Source organism: Schistocerca nitens, chromosome 4 (genome assembly GCF_023898315.1).
Source record: "Schistocerca nitens isolate TAMUIC-IGC-003100 chromosome 4, iqSchNite1.1, whole genome shotgun sequence".
Taxonomy (NCBI): domain Eukaryota; kingdom Metazoa; phylum Arthropoda; class Insecta; order Orthoptera; family Acrididae; genus Schistocerca; species Schistocerca nitens.
Window position 1 is genome coordinate 36,622,164 of NC_064617.1, and position 16,086 is coordinate 36,638,249.

Sequence of the window (16,086 nt, forward strand, 5' to 3'; positions counted from 1 at the left end):
TTTGGTTGCGCAGCAGACGGAACTCATGGCCACCATGAAACAGGTGCTTCCGGCGTTGCTCTCCACGCCGTCTGCTCCGGCGCAGTTCCCTCCTCCCTTTCCCCCGTATGACGAGACGGCGGAGGATTGGGACGCATATGAACATCGCCTTCGGCAGCATTTCCAGGCGTTTCATGTTGCCGATGCGGAGGTATGTCGTGCTCTCTTCTTGTCTTGGATATCTCCCTCGCTGTATCAAGTTTTGCGGCAGCTAGCGCCGTTGCAGGAACCCTCGTCCTTGTCTTTTGACTCATTGTGTTCGTTGCTGTCTTCATATTATCGCCGCCGCACGCATGTTGTGGCGGCTAGGGTCGAGTTCTATCAATGCAAGAAACAGCCCCATCAGTCTTACCGGGCGTGGGCCGCTACCCTGCACGGTCTTAGTCGCAAGTGTCATTTTGTCACGGAGCAGTCGCGAGAGTCGTATGCCCACGTTATGGTACGCGACGTCATTGTTCGTTCGGCCCCTGATAGGGAGGTCCGGCAACGGGCCCTGCAGTTAGAAGACCCTTCCCTCGAGGAAGTTCTGTCCATTGCTCAATCGTATGAAGTCTCTCACGCGGCAGGTCAACAGCTGGAAGCGTGGTGCGACGTCGCGGAGGTTCAGGGTGGCGCGGCCGCGTCCACTGTGTCCGGGGTGGACGACGTGCGAGCGGTACAATCCGGCCGTTACGGCCGCTCCCGCACGGCGCGTAAACAGAATTCCGGCCGCCGGCCCCTGTTGCCGTCCTGTGCGTCGTGCTATATACATCACGATCGGTCAGAGTGCCCCCAGCGTTGGGCCATTTGTCGCAAATGTAATAAAAAAGGTCACATTGCTAAAGTTTGCCGCTCAGCCTCAAAAGCATCGAAGGAAGCAAGTACAGAGGACATGGACGTTGACATTCAGGAAGTTTCATCGGGCCAGGCTCCCGACGCATCGGCCCACAAACTCTTTATCGAGGTGTCGGTTCGGTCGCGCCGGTTACAACTGCAAGTAGATACGGGGGCGGCAGTTTCGTTGTTGAATGCACAAACTTATTCCGACCTTGGATCGCCCCCGTTGGCGCCAGTTTACCGGCGTCTACGCGGTTATGGTAAACAGTTCATTCCCCTACTGGGTCAATTCACTACCGACGTGACTTGCAAATCAGTCACTCGGCCTATTACTTTTATTGTTGTCAGTGATGCGAGCTCCGCTAACCTTTTTGGCCTGGATGCCTTTCAAGCTTTCGATTTTCTATTGCTGACACCATACAGTTGGTCTCCGAAGACGTTCCCTATCACTCATTGGAATCTTTGATCTCAGACTTTCCAGATATTTTTGAGGAGGGCCTGGGGCGTGTTTCCCATTTTGAAGCTCACTTAACGTTGAAGGCGTCGGCTCGCCCGCGTTTTCTACGCGCGAGACAGATCCCCTTGGCTCTCCGCCCTCAGGTAAAGGAAGAGCTAGACCGGCTGACAGCCCTAGGGGTCGTTCTTCCCGTTTCTTCCAGTGAGTGGGCTTCGCCCCTCGTTATTGTCAAGATGCCCTCGGGAAACTTACGTCTTTGTGGCGATTTCAAGGCCACCATTAATTCCCAATTGGTGGTGGACACCTATCCTTTGCCTCGTGATGATGAATTGTTCTCCGCCGTGGCGGGTGGCCAATATTTTTCGAAAATCGATCTGTCGGAGGCTTATCATCAGATACCTCTTGATGAGGTCTCCAAACGGCTGGCGGTCGTCAACACCCCGTTTGGCCTTTACCAATACCAGCGGTTGGCTTTTGGAATATCCAGTGCCCCGGCGATATTCCAGCGTTATCTTGAGCATGTCACGTCGACAATCCCTCATTGTATTAATTACCTGGATGACATAATTGTCACAGGCCGCAGCACGAAGGAACACTTGCACAACCTTCGCACCCTCTTTCTCAAATTCAGGTCTGTGGGCTTGCGTTGCAACCTGCATAAGTCAACCTTCTTCCAACCGTCCATTGAGTATGTGGGCTACACCATATCTCGGCATGGCATACAGCCACTAGGAAGTTTGGTCCAAGGTATCGTCAACCTTCCTCGGCCCACTTCGCTGAAAGCGTTACAAGCTTTTTTAGGCAAGATAGCCTATTACCACCGGTTCATTCCCAGGGCTTCCACTATAGCCCACCCCCTGTACTGCCTTCTGCACAAGGGTGTTCCTTTTGATTGGTCGCCTGCATGCGAGCGAGCGTTCACCTTGTTGAAAGGCCTCCTCACTTCAGCCCCCTTGTTTGGCTACTTTTGATCCCCGTAAGCAGTTGGTCCTGGCTACAGATGCTTCGCAGTATGGGGTGGGGGCGGTCCTGGCCCATCGCAACGCAGACGGTTCCGAGTAACCACTGACATTTGCGTCTAAAACGCTTAGTCCTGCGCAGGCCCATTACTCCCAGGTGGAAAAAGAGGCTTTGGCCATTGTCTACGCTGTTACCAAGTTTCACCCTTTCTTGTACGGCACGAAGTTTCAGTTAATCACTGACCATAAGCCGTTAATATCGTTATTTGGCCCCGCCTCTCAGATTCCGGATAGGGCGGCCCACAGACTACAGCGCTGGGCCTTGTTCCTCTCTAAGTACCATTATGACATTCATTTTCGCCCTACAGGACAGCATGCCAACGCCGACGCTCTTTCCCGTCTTCCGGTGGGCCCGGATCCTAACTTCGATCGAGAGGAGATTATGTGTTTTCATTTGGATGTGGCATCCCGCCAAGTAGTTGATGGCTTTCCGATCACTAGTTCTCGAGTCGCCAGGGAAACGGCGGCTGACCCGGTTCTCCGGCAAGTAGTTCGCCTCATTCAGCAGGGGTGGTCCTCCTGCCCTCCGGGCCGGGCCTCGGACCCTCTTCGTAATTATTTTCTTCTACGAGACCACCTCTCGGTCTTGGAAGGAGTTCTCCTTCTGGCTACCGATGATACAGCTCCTCACGTGGTTGTTCCTTCAGGTTTACGAAGGGAGGTCCTCACGTTATTACATGCGGGGCACTGGGGTGTTTCCCGTACTAAATCCTTGGCTCGCAGACATGTGTACTGGCCCGGTATTGACAGAGAAATTGAGCACTTGGTGGCCGCCTGTTCCCAGTGTGCGAGCCAACAGGCATCTCCCAGGGCAGCGTTCTCTTCATGGCCGCCGGCAACCCAAGCATGGGAACGTGTTCACATCGATTTTGCGGGCCCGTTTCTCAATGGCTTTTGGCTCATTGTCATTGATGCTTATTCCCGATTCCCATATGTGGTTCGCTGCTCCTCAACCACTTCAGAAGTGGCAATCCAGGCACTAGCAAAAATCTTTTCTGTGGAAGGTCTGCCAATCACCCTGGTCTCAGACAATGGACCGCAGTTTATTTCGCAGACCTTCCAGGATTTTTGTAGGCGCTTCGGTATTCGGCACGTTTGCTCTCCCCCCTTCCATCCACAATCGAATGGGGAAGCCGAGCGCATGGTGCGCACATTTAAGACGCAGATGAAAAAGTATGTGCACGAATTTCCTGCAGAGGAAGCCTTGACGTTTTTCTTGACGGCATACCGGACCACACCAATGGGCGACCGCAGCCCCACAGAGCTCCTCCATGGGCGTCAACCTAGGACTCTGCTGCACCTCCTCCGGCCGGGTCCTCGCCAGTCTTCACAAAACGAAGTACCTGGCTTTCCACTGGGTATGTCGGCCTGGGCCCGTGGGTTTGGTCGCAATCCACGTTGGATACCGGCGGTGGTCCTGCGCCGAAATGGCCACCGGCTCTATACCTTGCAGGCGGGGGATCGGGTGGTACGTCGTCACCAAAATCAGCTACGCCCACGTTCGGGCACCCACCCTCCGACCTCTCGGACACCGGCTTCCCCATTGCCGGCACCTGTATTGGTTTCACAGGGGACGTTACCTCCTCTCCCCGCGGTGACTCTGCCGCACTGCGCTGGTTCTCCGCCTTGGCAGCCTCCAGTAGCTCCAGCACCGGCATCGCCCTCATTCGAGATGCCCCAGCGAGAGCCAGCCCCCCTCGCAGGTTCGGTTTCTCAGGGGGCTAGTTCACCTGTGGTTGTCCCTTCCCCTTCGTCCCCACCATTGGGTCTTGCCCCTCCCGAGGTGGAACGGGATCTGGAGTTCGACAGCTTGTCACCCGTTCTGTCCCGAGCTCCAGTTGTGGGACGACGGGGGCCTCTTCATGTGGGTCACTTCCAGCCGTATTCGAAGGTTCCAGCTCGAGGGTTGGCAGATCCCCTCGACTCCGGCCATCCAATGGATGTGGAGGTCATCGCTCCTGCCCGACGCTCCACCTTCCGACGCAGTGGATCACAGTGGCTTCACCCCCCGAAGGAGGAGGAGTGTAGTAGCCACCAGAAAGATCACGGGAGGCGCACATTGGCACGGCGCGTCACGGGCGGTAGTTGCCGCAAGTAGAGTCCCGTCCACCAGAGGGCACGCAAGAATTCGGACGCGACCTCTGCCGGCGTAACAACAAGAACAATAACAACAACAACAACTCCAGCAGCACGGGCCGTGCCCAGTCAGTCAACATCGGGCATGCGTAGGACACAGTCCCGGTCTACGCTAAGTGAAGTGCGACGTAAACGTGAACAGTGTTACTACACTACCACTAAGATTTTGTTTGATTAAATAGGGGCCTATAATTCTGTCCTTCAGAATCCCACACCATACAGTCACCAACCACAGTTATTGGTGTGCAACTTACCACAGCCAACACAGATTTCCAGTTGCCCAGGCTTCGTGAATTTGTCAGTAAATAAATTAAATTACTAAATGTGTCCTCCCGCTGAATCTGAAGCTGAGACCATTGGCAGAATTCAATGTGACGCATACTATCTGTACCAGTTAATTCTTGGTGGAGACTGATATGGTACGGACGATATTTATAGCGATGCAGAACATGAAGAACACTACTCTGGCTCATGCCAGATTCCCTTGCTATTTGATGCACACTAACACAAGGATCTCTAACCACAGTGGCAAGAGTACCAATTTACATTTCCTTATTAGTAACTTTGCTTTGCCGGATATGTTTCCAACGTGTTAAAGAGCCAGCTGTTCTCAATTTATCACACACACATTTAAATGTACAACATTTAGGGTGACTACGCTGAGGATACCTTTCAGTGTACGAGTCTCTAGCTCTCACTGAATTTCGTTGGCATTCTCCATAAATGAGAAACACGAGAAGCATATTGACTGGTTCTTCGAAGAAATACATCATCGACATTCACTCGATTGGATGATAGTAGTCTTACTGTTCCTATTAGCATCGGATTGTGAAACCATCGAATGGTGTTTACATGTCAATGGTATGTTAGATGGATATGCCATATTTGGCGAATATTTACTATTTCCACGATATATGCAAGAGAATTGTCAGAGCATGTGCTTCGATAAGTGCTGAAGTGATAAGGAATACCACTCAATCCTATGTAATAAGATTGCAGCACTGCACTGATAACAACAGTCATCACTTTGAACACCTTCTACAAATGGATTTTTACACCACGTTTTTGACCTTCATTGACCTTCAAAGACCTCACTGTTAACCATCATTGGCTTCGTCTCGATAGCCGCTATCAGAAAATAAGTTCCAAACTCTAGCACCCCATTTAAGAAAAACAAAGTTAACCTTCATATCTCTGAATCGCCCCCATCTAGCAACAAAAAACCAACGTCATATTGTGGCCCTCGTTGTCCCGTGCAAGTTTTGCCCCACAAAATTTTCAGCTATCATCATACTTTCAGAGTTACTGTAGGTGGCAATAGCTAGCGACTCACCCTGTATAACCAATACGCATTATTCCATTAGTCAACATTGCAGATATTAAGAAACGAATTTTTTACTGATATTTTTTTTCATAACTTCCCACTGAATTGCAAATTTGAAATTTATACTGAGGTTTCATATCATAAAGGTCTATTAAGTGCGTAATTTTCAGATTTTTATCTCGTCACCTAACAAAGATACTGCAGGCCAAAGAATAAAAAAAATCATTTTGACAATACTTTTTTGCAACTGTAAGCTTCTCACCATTGATACAGTATAAAAAGCAACTATACTGTGTAGTGTAATTGCACAAGAAACACGAAGGCTGAGAAATTACTCCTTATTTGGAAAAAAAACACTGCTCAAAAATTGAGTTTTTTTTTTCTTCAATTTGCGACCAATAACTTTGTATTCCTTAATCAATTTTTAATGGCTCATTCAGCTAGGTGATCACAGTTCTAATGTGTAGTCCAGTGTGTGCTGAACTAAATGCTCATTATTTGAAAGGTCTGGGACAACTCGTTATTGAATCATTTAAAAAACTGCTCACGCTTTTCAATGCAATAAAACTGCTTGTGGCCCAAAACAAAAATAGCTACTGTTTCCAAGTGAGAAACATTAAACACTTTTTGAGTCCACTAAACATCAGCAGGGAATTCAGCTGACAAATATGAAATTGGTAAGGTATACAGGAAAAGTGGACATTAGATCATTCTAACATTCCTTATAAGTGCACCCTCAGGTATCCATGGTTAGGAAGCAATGCAGCTTTTACACAATATTAGGCCAAAAACTTTAGAAGAGACAACAATGATCAGAGAACATGGCTGAAAATCTGCACGGACACAGTATGTTAATAAATAAGAATGTATCTTTCAGATCTTTCCCTGTACCATCAGGTATTTCAGTAATATTAAATTTAAATCTTCTGTATGTTTAAAGCAATGAACCATATTCTCTTTTCTTTGGTTTGTATCAGATTGGCACACACTGAATCCGAAGCCCCACAAGTGAATACCACACATACTCAAACAGCTTTATACATTTTGGGCTCTGCTGTGGCACTAGCAAACTGGCAGTGCGTACTGTCAAGCAGCATAGCATACAGGCACCAAATATGATGATTCGAGGCATCGTTGAATATGACATCCAATATAGTGTCCGACACAATGAGAAAAATTTGAACGGCGAACACTACATCGGAGATATTTTTGAACTCGACACATTGCAGGATGACACCTCATCTTTGTCTCCAAAAGTATGCAAGTATTCTTCAAAAAATGGTGTGCACCACTGCTTTCCTACACTGTACATTCATCTGAAAATAAAAAAGCAGATTATCCGTGGATATACTCTCTAGAATGTCTCCTTTTGGCCCTCCGTACTAATGTATGGTACATCGTCAGTCCAGCTCCACAACCACATTGCGAGGGTGGCTCGTTACGGAAGAGAAAATGAGGGACTAGTTCAATACAACTGACGTGTAGACGGCAAAAGACGGAAGATTCTTTCTGAGAAGAGTAGAAGGAAGAGTGCCAAACTTCAGTAGTCCACTTTATTGTATGAAGTTTACAACTGAGTGCAGTAGTGCACCAGATCTCATTCCACTTTTTGGCAGAGAGAGATCTGAGGTGTAACCGCATATCTGCACCTGGAATCATGAAAGGGAACGGTGGGTAAGTGTGTGCCTCTCTAGCCAACAGTCAGCCAGTTCATTCACCGAGATGCCCTCATGACTTGGGACCCAGAAAAAGACAACTGAGCTGGCAGCACAGCCAAGGGCATAGGAAAGGTCACGTATAGCAGAGACCAAAGGATGATGACAGTGGCATCCATCTATACCCTGCTAGCTGCTCACCGAGTCGGTACGTATTAAAACACGGTGGAGGGAGGCCTGAGTAACAAAACAGAGGATCCTCTTATTGGCTGCATCTCTGCTGTGAACCCACAACATGATCCTGGCAGTAAATGATGCTCCGTGGCAGTAGGAGATTAAAAGCGCATCCTGCCTTATCTAACACGTTGCAATTTGTACAGAAACCAGGTGGCAGTTATAAGAGTCGAGGGACATGAAAGGGAAGCACTGGTCGGGAAGGGAGTGAGATGGGGTTATAGCCTATTCCCGATGTTATTCGATCTGTATATTCAGCGAGCAGTGAAGGAAACAAAAGAAAAATTTGGAGTAGATATTAAAATCCATGGAGAAGAAATAAAAACTTTGAGGTTCACCAATGACATTGTAATTCTGTCAGAGACAGCAAAGGACTTGGAAGAGCAGTTGAACGAAATGGACAGTGTCTTGAAAGGCGGATATAAAATGAACATCGACAAAAGCAAAATGAGGATAATGGAATGTATTCGAATTAAATCGGGTGATGCTGAGGGAATTAAATTAGGAAATGAGATGCTCAAAGTAGTAAATGAGTTTTGCTATTTGGGGAGCAAAATAACTGATGATTGTCAAAGTAGAGAGTATATAAAATGTAGACTGGCAATGGCAAGGAAAGCGTTTCTGCAGAAGAGAAAGTTGTTAACATCGAGTATAGATTTAAGTGTGAGGAAGTCGTTTCTGAAAGTATTTGTATGGAGTGTAGCCATGTATGGAAGCGAAATGTGGACGATAAATAGTTTAGACAAGAAGAGAATAGAAGCTTTCAAAATGTGGTGCTACAGAAGAATGCTGAAGATCAGATTGGTAGATCACATAACTAATGAGGAGGTATTGAATATGATTGGGGAGAAGAGAAGTTTGTGGCACAACTTGACTAGAAGAAGGGATTGGTTGGTAGGACATGTTCTGAGGCATCAAGGGATCACCAATTTAGTACTGGAGGGCAGCATGGAGGGTAAAAATCATAGAGGGAGACCGAGAGATGAATACACTACACAGATTCAGAAGGATGTAGGTCGCGGTACGTACTGGGAGATGGAGTTGCACAGGATACAGTAGCATGGAGAGCTGCATCAAACCAGTCTCAGGATTGAAGACCACAACAACAACAACAACAACAACAACAAATCAGTGGCCGAGGCACCACCCAAGGGATGATGTGAGAGGAAATACATGGGGCACTTTCCTGTGAGTGGAGATGGAGATCCTGAAAGAGATGCAGATGCATTCCTACTGACAATCCCACCTGAGGGCAGGTATCAGGAGAGAGATCCCTCATTTGCAGAAAGGGTGGGATACACAGGATGGTAAGGGAATCTTCAAACGGCCACTGCATAAGAAATCGGGAGTTGGCTCCGCCACATTTGTAGACGGGGAGTCCGGGCTTCTGTGAAGACAGTGAACGAGGCTAGTGTGGAGTACACTGACAGCAAGGCGTATCCCATATTGATAAAAGGGGTCAAATTGTTTCAGAATGGAAGGAGCCACTGCTCAATAAATCTGAGAGGAAATACATGGGGCACTTTCCTGTGAGTGGAGATGGAGATCCTGAAAGAGATGCAGATGCATTCCTACTGACAATCCCACCTGAGGGCAGGTATCAGGAGAGAGATCCCTCATTTGCAGAAAGGGTGGGAGACACAGGACGGTAAGGGAATCTTCAAATGGCCACTGCATAAGAAATCGGGAGTTGGCTCCGTCACATTTGTAGACAGGGGGTCCGGGCTTCTGTGAAGACAGTGAACGAGGCTAGTGTGGAGTACACTGACAGCAAGGCATATCCCATATTGATAAAAGGGGTCAAATTGTTTCAGAGTGGAAGGAGCCACTGCTCAATAAATCTGACAATGATAATGTAGTCTGAACAAAGCCAGAGCACAGCAAAGATGGGATAGAGTAATATGGACTGCAGCCCAAGATGTGTGGCCCAGAAGGCAGAGAGCATTCAGCTTCTGCATGCAAGTATGGGGCAGTTTCTTATCAAAAATAAGGCTCAAGACACAGCACTCTGCTATAACACCTAGGCACTGGTTGCCAAAATAAAATTCCAGATCGGGTGTAATTGGGTCAATGGCATAAATGCTTAATCTGCAGTTTGGAGGGAGAAAACTGGAAGCCACGGGAGAGGGAACACACAGAGACCTATTGGATGACACCTCGGAGCTGGCTTTTGGCAGATGCTACCGAGCAGGAGCTGCATCAGATGCAAAAATCATCGACATACGTTGCCGGGAAACCTGAGGCCCGACAGAGCTTAAGAGTCCACTGGTGGTGATGAGGAAGAATGTGATACTTAATACAGAACCCTGTCAAATCTGCAAGAGTCAGTAGTATAAAAACTCGTGGATAAAAATCAGAAGGGGGGCCACGAAAGCCCCAGTCGTTGAGGGTAACTAAAATGTGACAGTCCCAAGCTGTGTCGTATGCCTTATATAGGTAAAAGAACAACTGCGACAAGGTGTTGGCGGTTAGTAAAAGCCTGTCTGACTGCTGTTTCCAGTCTGAGTAAATGGTCAGTTGTAGATTTTCCTTCTCGGAAGCCACTTTGATATGGGGACAGAAGGACCCCAGATTCAAGTACCCAACATAGTCAGAAGCTAAACATTCTCTCTAACAGTTTACAAAATATGTCGGTCAGGCTAATCGGCTGGTAGCTGTCGAGAGATGTCTGGTTCCTTCCAGGCTTAAGGACATTGATAACTATGCTGTCTTGCCACTTTGAGGGGAAGGCACCCACGATTCAAATTTGGTTGAAGACCCTGAGTATATGTAGCATCTGGGCAATGTCCAAGTGCCGGGTCACCTGGTTGTGGCTGGAATATGGTCTGGGGCTGTGTAATGTGAAGAGGTAAGAGCCTACAATAATTTCCATTCAATGAAGGGTTCATCATAGGATTCAGCTTGGTGGTGGTTGAAACAATGTAGAGGGCGTGGGAGGGGGAGGGAGGGGGGTCTTCAATTCGTCCTTCCTGTTTGAGAAAGGTAGCAAGATACGAAGAGGATGCCAATGTGACAGCAAAGTGTGTTGCCAGTTGTTCTGCAAGGATCTGTGGATCAGTACACTGAGCACCAGAGCACCCTGCAGGATAAGACCCTGGACAGCTGATTGTCACTGGCTGCCCAGAAAGCTACGGAGCTTGGAACAGACCTGCAATTAAGAGGCATACATCCCCAGGGAGAAAACACAGCACTCCCTACATTCCTTTTCACTCTGCTTAGTAAGGCTGTGAGCTTAGCAGGGAGTCACTTAAAAGCAATAAGGTCGGTCTATGAAAGGTGTTGTTTATTTCATTGCAGCACCAACTGGTGATCCCAGATAGTGACTGCTACGTCTCTCGTTCACACTGGTATCGGTCGATGACGAGGGGGACCTGTGGATAAGAGGATAACAATGCCAGTGGCATGAAGAATAGTGGCAGAGATGTCTTGCACGACCACATCAATGCAATCCAAGAGAGAGGTGTCAAAGTGCACAGCAGACATTATAAATGCCAATTGGCTCTGCAGAATGCCCAATGTGAGAGCCTGTATGAATGGCAATGGGAGGGGAATGATATAATCACCGAAAAGTGATCACTGCCAATAAGATCCTGGAGTGATCTATGTAGTGAAGACACGAGAGCTGGGCAGGAGATCGTGAGAGAGATAGAAGAAAAGGTGCCCTGAGTGGCACTGAAGTGGGTAGGGGAACCGTCACTGAGGAGACACAAATCAAAGTCTGTAATAAGTTGGTAAATTTGAAGACCACTACCCATCGAAGAGTCACTCCCTCCACAGGGGTCATTGTGCACTGATGTCCCCGACGAGAAGATATGGGTAGCGGAAAGTGCTGTATTAAGGTAGAAGGTCAACCTAAGGAAATGGCCTACCTGGAGGGAGACAGGCATTGCAAATGGTGATTGATTGGGGTCATTCGCACTGGTGCCATTATTGCTTACAGGTTGGTACGAAGGAGGATCCAGTGTCTAATGACATCGGTGCAAACCAAAGTGCAGACCCCTCCAGATGCAATCCCGGCACTGACACGGTTCCGACAGAATGCCTGATAACCATGAAATGTGGAGAGTGGTCATCACAGGGGAGGTCGTGTCACCGGGTCAGTGGTCATCACTGACAAAGATGGGGTGACATCCACAAATAAGATGTCAGCCTCTGGTTGCAAGGGGGGGCGATGGCACCTCTGATGGCACCAGAGGGACCTCGTCCTGGTACTTATGTTTCATCTTCTCCTTCTGCTTCTCTTTCGGAGATCGGGGAGGGCAGCACACAGACGGAGAGCAGCCTACTGCAAGGTCAGTAACAGAAAGAGAGCAGGTGACCTTGGGGCGCACAGACAGTGCATCCCAGGGCCAAGTTGTGGTAGTAGGCTTCCGGCCTGAGAGACACATGAGGGGGGGGGGGGAGGGTTTGATGGCAGAAGCCCCATTACCAGTGGGCTGGAGGGGAGGAGGGGAGGGTGTGGGAACTGCAGGGGAGAGGGAGGGGCACAGGGCTGGAGTAAAAAAGAGGTGTGATGGGGGAAAGGATGCAACAGAGGCAAAAGCAGGAGAAATCAACAATGGGTGGATTCTGTCATATTTTTGGCAAGCCTTCGCATAAGGTAAGTGATCCGGGGACTTGTACTCTTGGATCTCCTTTTCTCTCTCGTAAGGTGGGCGATCTGGTAAGAGCGGACAGTGGTGGCAGAGCACGGGGGCTTCCCTCACAGAGGTCCACCGTACAGCAGGAAGACATCTGCCCAAAATGCAGGCACTGGAAGCAACTCACATGTGCCACAACATAAGGAGTGTTAAATTTCACTCTACAAAATAATGGAATAGAATAAAGGTCCTGGTAAGGGGTTGAGCTGAAGACCTCCACGGAAAGACTGTCCCAGGATGAAGGGGTCTATAAGCCCCTTCTACATCGAGGGCAGGCAGTAAGAGAACAAGGGAGGAAAATAAGACTCCCACTCCTCAGGATAAGGGTATCCTGCAAAATATGAGGCAAGAAATAAGGAAACAGATGTATAGTACTGCAGTATCAGGTTTCAGGATGGCAGTTATCCAGCAAGGCTATCCAGTGGTCAAGATCACTTCGCAGCAGGAGGAGCTCGTGCAGATGGTTCTCTTTGAGAATACTGGGAGGGCGGGGGGGGGGGGGGGGGTGGAGGGGGGGATGCTGGCCCAGGACCCAAATTCAGGAGATTCTGTCTGAATCACAGTGCACTTATCATTGTCTGTGAGTGTGTCTACAATGGACTGGCATAAGGAAAAGGTGTCCCTAATATCATGGTGGCAGGATGTGAAGCTGCTGGTGAAGACAGTGGCTGAGTTCTTCAAGGCCGCAAAGATGTTAATCTGGGTACCAAAACTCCTTAACGGTACCTCTCCAGAGACTCTGATTGAGAAAACAGGGTCTCAAATTCCAAAAATCTCAACAGAGGATTGGAAGGCAATCAACCGGAATGTTTCACCAAATGGCCAAACCCTGGAGGTGGAAGTCAGAGAGAAGTCCCAGAAGGCAATGCAGGAAGAGACCTGAGACTATCTTTGGGTTCTTGCAGGTTGCCATCAGAGTAATCAAAGACATCAGGAGCAACAACGGTGGCAAGACAGAGACTAAATGTGCGGCAGATAAATCTGCAACACAGTAAAGATGCCACCACAGCCCTGAGTCTTCTTCTGGGAAGACAAGAAGTGGACGTGGTCCCGATTCAGGAACCCTACTTATATGAAGGGGGTGTATTGGGCCTTGGTGGCACTGGAGGTAAGCTGGTTTACGCTAGAAATATAAGAAACCCCAGAAAATGCATTTATGTAGAAAATGGAATCCCATTCATGCCAATGGCTGACTTTTGTTCCAGGGATTTAGTGACCATCAGGATGCAGCTATGTGAGGAAGTTATGACAAGGGAGTTTGTAATGGCATACCTTCCTTACGAGGACAGTACTCCTCCTCCTGAGGAGATGAGGAGACTGGCAAAAGCCTGTACATGACAGAGTGACCAATTGTTGGTTGGATGCAATGCTGATGCCCACACCTTAGTGTGAGGCAGCACCAACACCAACAGTAGAGGTGAGAACCTTCTAGAATTTCTTATATTCCTAAATGTATGTTCCTTGCCCTATTGAGGATCTCTAAGTTATTAGCTATAAGAAGGGAAGAGGTAATTGACATAACCTTCTGTTCCACTTTGATGGGTAGTTATGTCAAACAATGGCATGTGGCTTTAGACCCATCCTCATCAGACAACGTGTATATTAAGTTCGAGGTTGAAATAGGCTTGAGTTGAGGTCCCTCCTATACCTGGGATTCCTATAGGACATGGTCTGTCTAATGCCCATCAGAAGTCAGTACTTCGAGAAGGAATCCAGTAGAGTTTGAGGAGGAAGCTGAGGCCATCATGACCTCATACCGTGACACCTGCTCAGTCACTAAGAACTGCATGAAAAGGAATGTATCTTGGTGGGCCAGAGGAAACAGGTATGAAGACTGTTTAAGCTTGCAAGAAGGAAAGGACAATGAGTGTATTTGACATGGTCCTCCCTATATTTTAGTCTTACAATTAAGCAAGCAAACCAAGCGTCCTGGAAGGTATTCTGTGAGGAGGTAGGATACCAACTAATCCAGGAGGAACTTTAGTCTCGAGGAGTAGTTCCAGCACTGTATACTCTCCATCCTCTTTCCTTTAAGTTCCTCAATGTACTGTGACAAACATCTCACAGGGATCTTGTCCTGATCTATGCTATCAGTTTTCAGGTATTCGAAGTGAGAACTGGGAATCTGCCAGAGACTGTGTGGACCTTAGAAAAATCCAGTGGGCAATGGGAACATTCAAACCATTCAAGTTAACTGGCCCAGATGGAATTTTTCCAGATCTCCTGCAACAAGCAGGAGTGAACTTAATAAGATTCCTATGTAGGTTAGTTAGGGTTAGCCAAGCAACAGGAATCGTTACTACTGTCTGGAGAGCAGTGAAGGTTTTCTTCATACCAAAGTCAAGGAGAACTGATCATGCCAAGCCACGGATATGAGACCAATCAGTCTGTCCTCCTTTCTTCTTAAAACATTAGAAAAACTGGTCAATGTACATGCACACCAACTGAGAAAATCGTGTTAAACTGCATTCCACCAACTTGTTTGGAAGGGGAGAAAGCACTACACTGTCAGGAAATAGCCCTCTGCATCTTCTTGGACATTGTAGCTTTTACCGACACTACCTTCAAATCCATAGTTAAGGCAGCAGAGCAGCATGGCTTGGAGACCACAATTTGCAGCTGGGTTTGAGCCATTCTTCATGATTGAAAGGTAGAAGCCACAATGATGCAATAAAAAATGATAATCAACACCACCAGAGGCTGTCCACAAGGAGGCGTCCTGAACCCTCTAATGTGGAACCTTGTGGTGAATGAACTCATTGTAGAATTGAACTATAGACAGTACTTTTGCCAAGGGTACACAGATGATCTTGGCAAATTTTCAAGTACAGTCAGAGCTATGCCATAAGGAGCATTGGACATTGTGCAAAATTGGTGCAGGATGGAGGATAAGAGGATCTAAGGGTCAGCCTTAAGAAGACTGTTGTTGTACTATTTATGAGGAAGCAGATCTGACACACATTTTGGACTCTCAAGCTTCTTGATGAAACTACCACTGAAGGGGATGGTGAAATATCTAGGGGTGACCCTGGATGAGAAATTATTGTGGACCCCTCACATAAGGAACACCTGTTCCAAGGCAGAAGGTACTCTGAGTACCACAAGAGCTTGTGGTAAAACCTGGGGCTTGAGCTCCACAAGTATGTACTGGATATATACCATGTAGTAAGACCTATGATCACTTATGGGGCTACAGAGGGATCGAAAAAGGTAGAACAGCAGGTAGCTGCTAAGAAGCTTGCTAAGACGCAGAGATTGGCCTGCTTCGCCATTACAGGTGGAATTAGCAGCACACCCATTGCTGGAATGAGAAACATGCTAGACATGCCCACATTAAACCTGTGGGTAAAGATGAAGGCAGCAGCTGGAGCACACAGGTTGAAGACTGGCAAAAACTGGAAATTACTGGGCTATCCAGGGTCACTCACTAAAATACTGAGTGAGTAGAAATAGGTACGGTTGGGGAAATGTCGGCCAGCTATATAATACCTCCCAGCTGCTTCAACAAGCCTTTCAGTGTAGTAATTGGAAGTAGAGAGCTCCGGGAGAAGAAAATTCGACATCATACTGGTTCACTTACAGTTCAAAAACAGGCCAAGGTGTTGGCACTGGGGTATAAGGAGTGCAGCCAAGGCTGGAGAGTGAAGTCTCTCTAGGGAAGATTGCCACTGTGTTTCAAGCAGAAATCTGCTATCAGGGTGTGTGTAGCACCTCCACAAATTATTCTCTCCAGAGGTCATAGCATTTTCATTTATTCAGGCAGCCA